Genomic DNA, 12948 nt, shown 5'->3' on the forward strand with positions numbered 1-12948 from the left:
GCAGGGAGGTTAGGTACCAGAGAGGGAGACAAGATGTAGATTACCTTACGGCAGTTCCGCACATGTCCTGTTAAAGTGTTTGCAGCTTCAGGGGAGAGAAGGGATCCAGAAATCGCTTGGATTCTCAGTGAAGTCTTCCCAGAGAAGGAGGTGCAAAATAGGCGGACTGGAAGAAACAAGAAAATTAACCTCGTGGGTAGATATGAAACGGAGCAGAGGTTCACAGATACTTAGACCCCGTTCTTTCTTGACACGTCTGGAAAGTGAAACTGAAGCCAAATTACGGAGGGCCTTGAGTGTCAGTCTTCGGAGCTTGGCCGTACGGGGTTGACAGCGGGTGCCACGGACGGCTCGGACGAGGGCAAGGGCATAACCCAAGAGCCCTGGGAGGTGTAGGAGAGGTCGCAGCGAGGGAGATAGAAAGGCATGCGATTCTCCGAAGCAGTCACCGTAACCCAGGTATAAACTCATAAACGGTAGACGCCGAGTAAGGGCGACACAGATGGCAGGGAGGAGTACGAGGGACACTAGAAAGGAAAACGCTCAGGGCTTCACCAGGGATCGGGTGCATTCCTTTCTCCCTCTAACAGAGGTTATCAGTAACCGGGCTAGTCGCTGGGAATCAAGAGTAAGCCAAACAGGCGTGATCTCTTCTTCCTCACGGACCACCACGGGGTAAACTTACCTACCTGAAACTGGATGGGAAAGGCGATGACGGCCATAAGCGAGAGGTGCGTGGTGTCACGTGAGCTACGGTAGGGGGACGTGATGAGCTGAGTAGGTAAGGGGACGCTTTCTTGACCAAGTGACACCTGAGAAGAGATGAGAAGGGTGAGGCGGCATCGGTCAGCTGCAAACTAAACAGAGGGACACTGCCTGCAGAGGGGCAGCACGGGCCATGCGCCGTTGTAAGTATGCAGGCCTGAGAGGAGGCCACTGTGGGCAGGATGACTGAGAATGGAAGGAAGGAGCTGCAAGACGAGGCCGCAGAGATCACGCTCCACCCTGCCCAGGCGATGCCCTGCCCTGCGTACTAGCACACCCAGAGAGAGAGTACCGGTGCACAGCCAGCTGAGAAGCCTGCTCGAGGATGCAAGGCAAGGCTGCTTCTTTCACCAAGAAAGTCTTGCCTGGTAAACTAAACGGCGTATCGATGGAGCGGACACGTGATTTTACATTCTGAAGCAGGCGCCCCGCCTTACGGAACGGCGACGGTTCTCAGGGGGGCCGGGCAGGAGCCGCTCCGCGCGTCTGTCCCAGGGACCCACCCGCCTGCGGGACCTCCGGCCGCCTCGCAGGAAGCTACGACGCCCAGTCCCTTGGCTACCTGTGCAGCGAGGTGTACTCCGCGGACGCGTGCCACACACACTTCAAGTGGGAGGGCGGCCTGGGTGGCAAGGCGAGAGGCCGGCCTGCCGCGCGTACCAAGAAGGAGCTCTTCGGCCTGGGCCTAGGTGCTTGCGCCGCCCCCCTGGGCCTACCGGGCTCTGAGGGCCCTGCCCTGGACCCCCTGCCCCCCTGCCCTTGGTTCAGTCACAGCAGAGGTGGCCACACCCACACCCTCTGTGACCTCGGCGTTCCACCCTCCTGCAGCCCCGCCCGCCCCCCCTCCGCCGGTTGCCCTGGGCTACGGAAGCTGCATCCTGGGGCCAGGGGGTTCCCAGGAGGCCAAGGGAAGACACGATGGCCTTAAGTGAGTCGCAGAGGCCTTACGTGGGCTTGTGTGGTTGGGTTCACCTCTTACGTTTCACCGAACTCTGCGAGAAGACAGGGACCTGCAGCCTCACAGTTGGGCTCCACGGTAAGGTGTGCGGGACAGACCTCAAACTGACCCACGGCATGGAGCGACACCCGCCATCGAGAGGTCTACAAGAGAGCTGCTGCAGCTAGCCCACAGGTCCCAGAAAACTAGATGCCTCTTTATGTAAGTGAGTTTTGGGGAGATTTGTTGCAAAGCATTATCGCAGCAAGAGCTGACTAATACAACGTTCTCCAAATCACTGCCATGTCCCCGGCTGCCACCGTGCCTACGTGTAAGGCAACTGTGTCCTCGAACTTTGAGAACTCCTGAATTCTCGGTGCCTCTCCAACACAATGTACGTGGCTAAGGTGTCCCCAGATAACCTCACTAACGTACCACCGAGACCGCCCTAAGCTTTTATTGAACGTAATGCAATGCTCTTTCTATTCGTTCTCTGTTTCTACGTGGGTAAAATGCTTTCCGTCAGTCTAAAAGGATGGAAAATCGGCACAAAACACTCTGTGGATAGTTGTTTTTCACAAAGGAAAATCACAAACGAAACAGGCATTTCGCCGGGTGCAGAGCACTAACGCCCCCTAGTGCCTCTCAATGCCAAGTGGACAGAGGCACTTCATTAAATATCGAATCCCAGCTCTCTCCGCTTGAGAGGGAGAGCAAGCCATTCTCAGGTGGAGGAGGGCTGTTTTCAGCAGCTATCTGCAACGTTCTGTGGACCTGGCCACTGTGTAGCTACAAAGAAACCTTTTGTCTGAGGAAACTAACTAAAGAAACTTGAAAGTGGAGGAAGAGAGAAAGAATGAGACAACACCCTCATCTCGGTGACTCATCCACTTATTCGTTCACTTACCAAATCAAATATCCACTACGCGTAGAGAGTCCTGGGCTGAAAACCCGCACAGAACACGGAGACGTACCCCCATTCGCAGGGAGGTTAGGTACCAGAGAGGGAGACAAGATGTAGATTACCTTACGGCAGTTCCGCACATGTCCTGTTAAAGTGTTTGCAGCTTCAGGGGAGAGAAGGGATCCAGAAATCGCTTGGATTCTCAGTGAAGTCTTCCCAGAGAAGGAGGTGCAAAATAGGCGGACTGGAAGAAACAAGAAAATTAACCTTGTGGGTAGATATGAAACGGAGCAGAGGTTCACAGATACTTAGACCCCGTTCTTTCTTGACACGTCTGGAAAGTGAAACTGAAGCCAAATTACGGAGGGCCTTGAGTGTCAGTCTTCGGAGCTTGGCCGTACGGGGTTGACAGCGGGTGCCACGGACGGCTCGGACGAGGGCAAGGGCATAACCCAAGAGCCCTGGGAGGTGTAGGAGAGGTCGCAGCGAGGGAGATAGAAAGGCATGCGATTCTCCGAAGCAGTCACCGTAACCCAGGTGTAAACTCATAAACGGTAGATGCCGAGTAAGGGCGACACAGATGGCAGGGAGGAGTACGAGGGACACTAGAAAGGAAAACGCTCAGGGCTTCACCAGGGATCGGGTGCATTCCTTTCTCCCTCTAACAGAGGTTATCAGTAACCGGGCTAGTCGCTGGGAATCAAGAGTAAGCCAAAGAGGCGTGATCTCTTCTTCCTCACGGACCACCACGGGGTAAACTTACCTACCTGAAACTGGATGGGAAAGGCGATGACGGCCATAAGCGAGAGGTGCGTGGTGTCACGTGAGCTACGGTAGGGGGACGTGATGAGCTGAGTAGGTAAGGGGACGCTTTCTTGACCAAGTGACACCTGAGAAGAGATGAGAAGGGTGAGGCGGCATCGGTCAGCTGCAAACTAAACAGAGGGACACTGCCTGCAGAGGGGCAGCACGGGCAATGCGCCGTTGTAAGTATGCAGGCCTGAGAGGAGGCCACTGTGGGCAGGATGACTGAGAATGGAAGGAAGGAGCTGCAAGACGAGGCCGCAGAGATCACGCTCCACCCTGCCCAGGCGATGCCCTGCCCTGCGGACTAGCACACCCAGAGAGAGAGGACCGGTGCACAGCCAGCTGAGAAGCCTGCTCGAGGATGCAAGGCAAGGCTGCTTCTTTCACCAAGAAAGTCTTGCCTGGTAAACTAAACGGCGTATCGATGGAGCGGACACGTGATTTTACATTCTGAAGCAGGCGCCCCGCCTTACGGAACGGCGACGGTTCTCAGGGGGTCCGGGCAGGAGCCGCTCCGCGCGTCTGTCCCAGGGACCCAGCCGCCTGCGGGACCTCCGGCCGCCTCGCAGGAAGCTACGATGCCCAGTCCCGTGGCTACCTGTGCAGCGAGGTGTACTCCGCGGACGCGTGCCACACACACTTCAAGTGGGAGGGCGGCCTGGGTGGCAAGGCGAGAGGCCGGCCTGCCGCGCGTACCAAGAAGGCGCTCTTCGGCCTGGGCCTAGGTGCTTGCGCCGCCCCCCTGGGCCTACCGGGCTCTGAGGGCCCTGCCCTGGACCCCCTGCCCCCCTGCCCTTGGTTCAGTCACAGCAGAGGTGGCCACACCCATACCCTCTGTGACCTCGGCGTTCCACCCTCCTGCAGCCCCGCACGCCCCCACCTCCGCCGGTTGCCCTGGGCTACGGAAGCTGCATCCTGGGGCCAGGGGGTTCCCAGGAGGCCAAGGGAAGACACGATGGCCTTAAGTGAGTCGCAGAGACCTTACGTGGGCTTGTGTGGTTGGGTTCACCTCTTACGTTTCACCGAACTCTGCGAGAAGACAGGGACCTGCAGCCTCACAGTTGGGCTCCACGGTAAGGTGTGCGGGACAGACCTCAAACTGACCCACGGCATGGAGCGACACCCGCCATCGAGAGGTCTACAAGAGAGCCGCTGCAGCTAGCCCACAGGTCCCAGAAAACTAGATGCCTCTTTATGTAAGTGAGTTTTGGGGAGATTTGTTGCAAAGCATTATCGCAGCAAGACCTGACTAATACAACGTTCTCCAAATCACTGCCATGTCCCCGGCTGCCACCGTGCCTACGTGTAAGGCAACTGTGTCCTCGAACTTTGAGAACTCCTGAATTCTCGGTGCCTCTCCAACACAATGTACGTGGCTAAGGTGTCCCCAGATAACCTCACTAACGTACCACCGAGACCGCCCTAAGCTTTTATTGAACGTAATGCAACGCTCTTTCTATTCGTTCTCTGTTTCTACGTGGGTAAAATGCTTTCCGTCAGTCGAAAAGGATGGAAAATCGGCACAAAACACTCTGTGGATAGTTGTTTTTCACAAAGGAAAATCACAAACGAAACAGGCATTTCGCCGGGTGCAGAGCACTAACGCCCCCTAGTGCCTCTCAATGCCAAGTGGACAGAGGCACTTCATTAAATATCGAATCCCAGCTCTCTCCGCTTGAGAGGGAGAGCAAGCCATTCTCAGGTGGAGGAGGGCTGTTTTCAGCAGCTATCTGCAACGTTCTGTGGACCTGGCCACTGTGTAGCTACAAAGAAACCTTTTGTCTGAGGAAACTAACTAAAGAAACTTGAAAGTGGAGGAAGAGAGAAAGAATGAGACAACACCCTCATCTCGGTGACTCATCCACTTATTCGTTCACTTACCAAATCAAATATCCACTACGCGTAGAGAGTCCTGGGCTGAAAACCCGCACAGAACACGGAGACGTACCCCCATTCGCAGGGAGGTTAGGTACCAGAGAGGGAGACAAGATGTAGATTACCTTACGGCAGTTCCGCACATGTCCTGTTAAAGTGTTTGCAGCTTCAGGGGAGAGAAGGGATCCAGAAATCGCTTGGATTCTCAGTGAAGTCTTCCCAGAGAAGGAGGTGCAAAATAGGCGGACTGGAAGAAACAAGAAAATTAACCTCGTGGGTAGATATGAAACGGAGCAGAGGTTCACAGATACTTAGACCCCGTTCTTTCTTGACACGTCTGGAAAGTGAAACTGAAGCCAAATTACGGAGGGCCTTGAGTGTCAGTCTTCGGAGCTTGGCCGTACGGGGTTGACAGCGGGTGCCACGGACGGCTCGGACGAGGGCAAGGGCATAACCCAAGAGCCCTGGGAGGTGTAGGAGAGGTCGCAGCGAGGGAGATAGAAAGGCATGCGATTCTCCGAAGCAGTCACCGTAACCCAGGTGTAAACTCATAAACGGTAGATGCCGAGTAAGGGCGACACAGATGGCAGGGAGGAGTACGAGGGACACTAGAAAGGAAAACGCTCAGGGCTTCACCAGGGATCGGGTGCATTCCTTTCTCCCTCTAACAGAGGTTATCAGTAACCGGGCTAGTCGCTGGGAATCAAGAGTAAGCCAAAGAGGCGTGATCTCTTCTTCCTCACGGACCACCACGGGCTAAACTTACCTACCTGAAACTGGATGGGAAAGGCGATGACGGCCATAAGCGAGAGGTGCGTGGTGTCACGTGAGCTACGGTAGGGGGACGTGATGAGCTGAGTAGGTAAGGGGACGCTTTCTTGACCAAGTGACACCTGAGAAGAGATGAGAAGGGTGAGGCGGCATCGGTCAGCTGCAAACTAAACAGAGGGACACTGCCTGCAGAGGGGCAGCACGGGCAATGCGCCGTTGTAAGTATGCAGGCCTGAGAGGAGGCCACTGTGGGCAGGATGACTGAGAATGGAAGGAAGGAGCTGCAAGACGAGGCCGCAGAGATCACGCTCCACCCTGCCCAGGCGATGCCCTGCCCTGCGGACTAGCACACCCAGAGAGAGAGGACCGGTGCACAGCCAGCTGAGAAGCCAGCTCGAGGATGCAAGGCAAGGCTGCTTCTTTCACCAAGAAAGTCTTGCCTGGTAAACTAAACGGCGTATCGATGGAGCGGACACGTGATTTTACATTCTGAAGCAGGCGCCCCGCCTTACGGAACGGCGACGGTTCTCAGGGGGGCCGGGCAGGAGCCGCTCCGCGCGTCTGTCCCAGGGACCCAGCCGCCTGCGGGACCTCCGGCCGCCTCGCAGGAAGCTACGATGCCCAGTCCCGTGGCTACCTGTGCAGCGAGGTGTACTCCGCGGACGCGTGCCACACACACTTCAAGTGGGAGGGCGGCCTGGGTGGCAAGGCGAGAGGCCGGCCTGCCGCGCGTACCAAGAAGGCGCTCTTCGGCCTGGGCCTAGGTGCTTGCGCCGCCCCCCTGGGCCTACCGGGCTCTGAGGGCCCTGCCCTGGACCCCCTGCCCCCCTGCCCTTGGTTCAGTCACAGCAGAGGTGGCCACACCCATACCCTCTGTGACCTCGGCGTTCCACCCTCCTGCAGCCCCGCACGCCCCCCCCTCCGCCGGTTGCCCTGGGCTACGGAAGCTGCATCCTGGGGCCAGGGGGTTCCCAGGAGGCCAAGGGAAGACACGATGGCCTTAAGTGAGTCGCAGAGGCCTTACGTGGGCTTGTGTGGTTGGGTTCACCTCTTACGTTTCACCGAACTCTGCGAGAAGACAGGGACCTGCAGCCTCACAGTTGGGCTCCACGGTAAGGTGTGCGGGACAGACCTCAAACTGACCCACGGCATGGAGCGACACCCGCCATCGAGAGGTCTACAAGAGAGCCGCTGCAGCTAGCCCACAGGTCCCAGAAAACTAGATGCCTCTTTATGTAAGTGAGTTTTGGGGAGATTTGTTGCAAAGCATTATCGCAGCAAGACCTGACTAATACAACGTTCTCCAAATCACTGCCATGTCCACGGCTGCCACCGTGCCTACGTGTAAGGCAACTGTGTCCTCGAACTTTGAGAACTCCTGAATTCTCGGTGCCTCTCCAACACAATGTACGTGGCTAAGGTGTCCCCAGATAACCTCACTAACGTACCACCGAGACCGCCCTAAGCTTTTATTGAACGTAATGCAACGCTCTTTCTATTCGTTCTCTGTTTCTACGTGGGTAAAATGCTTTCCGTCAGTCTAAAAGGATGGAAAATCGGCACAAAACACTCTGTGGATAGTTGTTTTTCACAAAGGAAAATCACAAACGAAACAGGCATTTCGCCGGGTGCAGAGCACTAACGCCCCCTAGTGCCTCTCAATGCCAAGTGGACAGAGGCACTTCATTAAATATCGAATCCCAGCTCTCTCCGCTTGAGAGGGAGAGCAAGCCATTCTCAGGTGGAGGAGGGCTGTTTTCAGCAGCTATCTGCAACGTTCTGTGGACCTGGCCACTGTGTAGCTACAAAGAAACCTTTTGTCTGAGGAAACTAACTAAAGAAACTTGAAAGTGGAGGAAGAGAGAAAGAATGAGACAACACCCTCATCTCGGTGACTCATCCACTTATTCGTTCACTTACCAAATCAAATATCCACTACGCGTAGAGAGTCCTGGGCTGAAAACCCGCACAGAACACGGAGACGTACCCCCATTCGCAGGGAGGTTAGGTACCAGAGAGGGAGACAAGATGTAGATTACCTTACGGCAGTTCCGCACATGTCCTGTTAAAGTGTTTGCAGCTTCAGGGGAGAGAAGGGATCCAGAAATCGCTTGGATTCTCAGTGAAGTCTTCCCAGAGAAGGAGGTGCAAAATAGGCGGACTGGAAGAAACAAGAAAATTAACCTCGTGGGTAGATATGAAACGGAGCAGAGGTTCACAGATACTTAGACCCCGTTCTTTCTTGACACGTCTGGAAAGTGAAACTGAAGCCAAATTACGGAGGGCCTTGAGTGTCAGTCTTCGGAGCTTGGCCGTACGGGGTTGACAGCGGGTGCCACGGACGGCTCGGACGAGGGCAAGGGCATAACCCAAGAGCCCTGGGAGGTGTAGGAGAGGTCGCAGCGAGGGAGATAGAAAGGCATGCGATTCTCCGAAGCAGTCACCGTAACCCAGGTGTAAACTCATAAACGGTAGATGCCGAGTAAGGGGGACACAGATGGCAGGGAGGAGTACGAGGGACACTAGAAAGGAAAACGCTCAGGGCTTCACCAGGGATCGGGTGCATTCCTTTCTCCCTCTAACAGAGGTTATCAGTAACCGGGCTAGTCGCTGGGAATCAAGAGTAAGCCAAACAGGCGTGATCTCTTCTTCCTCACGGACCACCACGGGGTAAACTTACCTACCTGAAACTGGATGGGAAAGGCGATGACGGCCATAAGCGAGAGGTGCGTGGTGTCACGTGAGCTACGGTAGGGGGACGTGATGAGCTGAGTAGGTAAGGGGACGCTTTCTTGACCAAGTGACACCTGAGAAGAGATGAGAAGGGTGAGGCGGCATCGGTCAGCTGCAAACTAAACAGAGGGACACTGCCTGCAGAGGGGCAGCACGGGCAATGCGCCGTTGTAAGTATGCAGGCCTGAGAGGAGGCCACTGTGGGCAGGATGACTGAGAATGGAAGGAAGGAGCTGCAAGACGAGGCCGCAGAGATCACGCTCCACCCTGCCCAGGCGATGCCCTGCCCTGCGGACTAGCACACCCAGAGAGAGTACCGGTGCACAGCCAGCTGAGAAGCCTGCTCGAGGATGCAAGGCAAGGCTGCTTCTTTCACCAAGAAAGTCTTGCCTGGTAAACTAAACGGCGTATCGATGGAGCGGACACGTGATTTTACATTCTGAAGCAGGCGCCCCGCCTTACGGAACGGCGACGGTTCTCAGGGGGGCCGGGCAGGAGCCGCTCCGCGCGTCTGTCCCAGGGACCCACCCGCCTGCGGGACCTCCGGCCGCCTCGCAGGAAGCTACGACGCCCAGCCCCGTGGCTACCTGTGCAGCGAGGTGTACTCCGCGGACGCGTGCCACACACACTTCAAGTGGGAGGGCGGCCTGGGTGGCAAGGCGAGAGGCCGGCCTGCCGCGCGTACCAAGAAGGCGCTCTTCGGCCTGGGCCTAGGTGCTTGCGCCGCCCCCCTGGGCCTACCGGGCTCTGAGGGCCCTGCCCTGGACCCCCTGCCCCCCTGCCCTTGGTTCAGTCACAGCAGAGGTGGCCACACCCACACCCTCTGTGACCTCGGCGTTCCACCCTCCTGCAGCCCCGCCCGCCCCCCCTCCGCCGGTTGCCCTGGGCTACGGAAGCTGCATCCTGGGGCCAGGGGGTTCCCAGGAGGCCAAGGGAAGACACGATGGCCTTAAGTGAGTCGCAGAGGCCTTACGTGGGCTTGTGTGGTTGGGTTCACCTCTTACGTTTCACCGAACTCTGCGAGAAGACAGGGACCTGCAGCCTCACAGTTGGGCTCCACGGTAAGGTGTGCGGGACAGACCTCAAACTGACCCACGGCATGGAGCGACACCCGCCATCGAGAGGTCTACAAGAGAGCCGCTGCAGCTAGCCCACAGGTCCCAGAAAACTAGATGCCTCTTTATGTAAGTGAGTTTTGGGGAGATTTGTTGCAAAGCATTATCGCAGCAAGAGCTGACTAATACAACGTTCTCCAAATCACTGCCATGTCCCCGGCTGCCACCGTGCCTACGTGTAAGGCAACTGTGTCCTCGAACTTTGAGAACTCCTGAATTCTCGGTGCCTCTCCAACACAATGTACGTGGCTAAGGTGTCCCCAGATAACCTCACTAACGTACCACCGAGACCGCCCTAAGCTTTTATTGAACGTAATGCAACGCTCTTTCTATTCGTTCTCTGTTTCTACGTGGGTAAAATGCTTTCCGTCAGTCGAAAAGGATGGAAAATCGGCACAAAACACTCTGTGGATAGTTGTTTTTCACAAAGGAAAATCACAAACGAAACAGGCATTTCGCCGGGTGCAGAGCACTAACGCCCCCTAGTGCCTCTCAATGCCAAGTGGACAGAGGCACTTCATTAAATATCGAATCCCAGCTCTCTCCGCTTGAGAGGGAGAGCAAGCCATTCTCAGGTGGAGGAGGGCTGTTTTCAGCAGCTATCTGCAACGTTCTGTGGACCTGGCCACTGTGTAGCTACAAAGAAACCTTTTGTCTGAGGAAACTAACTAAAGAAACTTGAAAGTGGAGGAAGAGAGAAAGAATGAGACAACACCCTCATCTCGGTGACTCATCCACTTATTCGTTCACTTACCAAATCAAATATCCACTACGCGTAGAGAGTCCTGGGCTGAAAACCCGCACAGAACACGGAGACGTACCCCCATTCGCAGGGAGGTTAGGTACCAGAGAGGGAGACAAGATGTAGATTACCTTACGGCAGTTCCGCACATGTCCTGTTAAAGTGTTTGCAGCTTCAGGGGAGAGAAGGGATCCAGAAATCGCTTGGATTCTCAGTGAAGTCTTCCCAGAGAAGGAGGTGCAAAATAGGCGGACTGGAAGAAACAAGAAAATTAACCTCGTGGGTAGATATGAAACGGAGCAGAGGTTCACAGATACTTAGACCCCGTTCTTTCTTGACACGTCTGGAAAGTGAAACTGAAGCCAAATTACGGAGGGCCTTGAGTGTCAGTCTTCGGAGCTTGGCCGTACGGGGTTGACAGCGGGTGCCACGGACGGCTCGGACGAGGGCAAGGGCATAACCCAAGAGCCCTGGGAGGTGTAGGAGAGGTCGCAGCGAGGGAGATAGAAAGGCATGCGATTCTCCGAAGCAGTCACCGTAACCCAGGTATAAACTCATAAACGGTAGACGCCGAGTAAGGGCGACACAGATGGCAGGGAGGAGTACGAGGGACACTAGAAAGGAAAACGCTCAGGGCTTCACCAGGGATCGGGTGCATTCCTTTCTCCCTCTAACAGAGGTTATCAGTAACCGGGCTAGTCGCTGGGAATCAAGAGTAAGCCAAACAGGCGTGATCTCTTCTTCCTCACGGACCACCACGGGGTAAACTTACCTACCTGAAACTGGATGGGAAAGGCGATGACGGCCATAAGCGAGAGGTGCGTGGTGTCACGTGAGCTACGGTAGGGGGACGTGATGAGCTGAGTAGGTAAGGGGACGCTTTCTTGACCAAGTGACACCTGAGAAGAGATGAGAAGGGTGAGGCGGCATCGGTCAGCTGCAAACTAAACAGAGGGACACTGCCTGCAGAGGGGCAGCACGGGCCATGCGCCGTTGTAAGTATGCAGGCCTGAGAGGAGGCCACTGTGGGCAGGATGACTGAGAATGGAAGGAAGGAGCTGCAAGACGAGGCCGCAGAGATCACGCTCCACCCTGCCCAGGCGATGCCCTGCCCTGCGTACTAGCACACCCAGAGAGAGAGTACCGGTGCACAGCCAGCTGAGAAGCCTGCTCGAGGATGCAAGGCAAGGCTGCTTCTTTCACCAAGAAAGTCTTGCCTGGTAAACTAAACGGCGTATCGATGGAGCGGACACGTGATTTTACATTCTGAAGCAGGCGCCCCGCCTTACGGAACGGCGACGGTTCTCAGGGGGGCCGGGCAGGAGCCGCTCCGCGCGTCTGTCCCAGGGACCCACCCGCCTGCGGGACCTCCGGCCGCCTCGCAGGAAGCTACGACGCCCAGTCCCTTGGCTACCTGTGCAGCGAGGTGTACTCCGCGGACGCGTGCCACACACACTTCAAGTGGGAGGGCGGCCTGGGTGGCAAGGCGAGAGGCCGGCCTGCCGCGCGTACCAAGAAGGAGCTCTTCGGCCTGGGCCTAGGTGCTTGCGCCGCCCCCCTGGGCCTACCGGGCTCTGAGGGCCCTGCCCTGGACCCCCTGCCCCCCTGCCCTTGGTTCAGTCACAGCAGAGGTGGCCACACCCACACCCTCTGTGACCTCGGCGTTCCACCCTCCTGCAGCCCCGCCCGCCCCCCCTCCGCCGGTTGCCCTGGGCTACGGAAGCTGCATCCTGGGGCCAGGGGGTTCCCAGGAGGCCAAGGGAAGACACGATGGCCTTAAGTGAGTCGCAGAGGCCTTACGTGGGCTTGTGTGGTTGGGTTCACCTCTTACGTTTCACCGAACTCTGCGAGAAGACAGGGACCTGCAGCCTCACAGTTGGGCTCCACGGTAAGGTGTGCGGGACAGACCTCAAACTGACCCACGGCATGGAGCGACACCCGCCATCGAGAGGTCTACAAGAGAGCCGCTCCAGCTAGCCCACAGGTCCCAGAAAACTAGATGCCTCTTTATGTAAGTGAGTTTTGGGGAGATTTGTTGCAAAGCATTATCGCAGCAAGACCTGACTAATACAACGTTCTCCAAATCACTGCCATGTCCCCGGCTGCCACCGTGCCTACGTGTAAGGCAACTGTGTCCTCGAACTTTGAGAACTCCTGAATTCTCGGTGCCTCTCCAACACAATGTACGTGGCTAAGGTGTCCCCAGATAACCTCACTAACGTACCACCGAGACCGCCCTAAGCTTTTATTGAACGTAATGCAACGCTCTTTCTATTCGTTCTCTGTTTCTACGTGGGTA

The sequence above is a fragment of the Stenella coeruleoalba genome (genome assembly GCF_951394435.1).
Source record: "Stenella coeruleoalba genome assembly, chromosome: 1".
Lineage (NCBI taxonomy): Eukaryota > Metazoa > Chordata > Mammalia > Artiodactyla > Delphinidae > Stenella > Stenella coeruleoalba.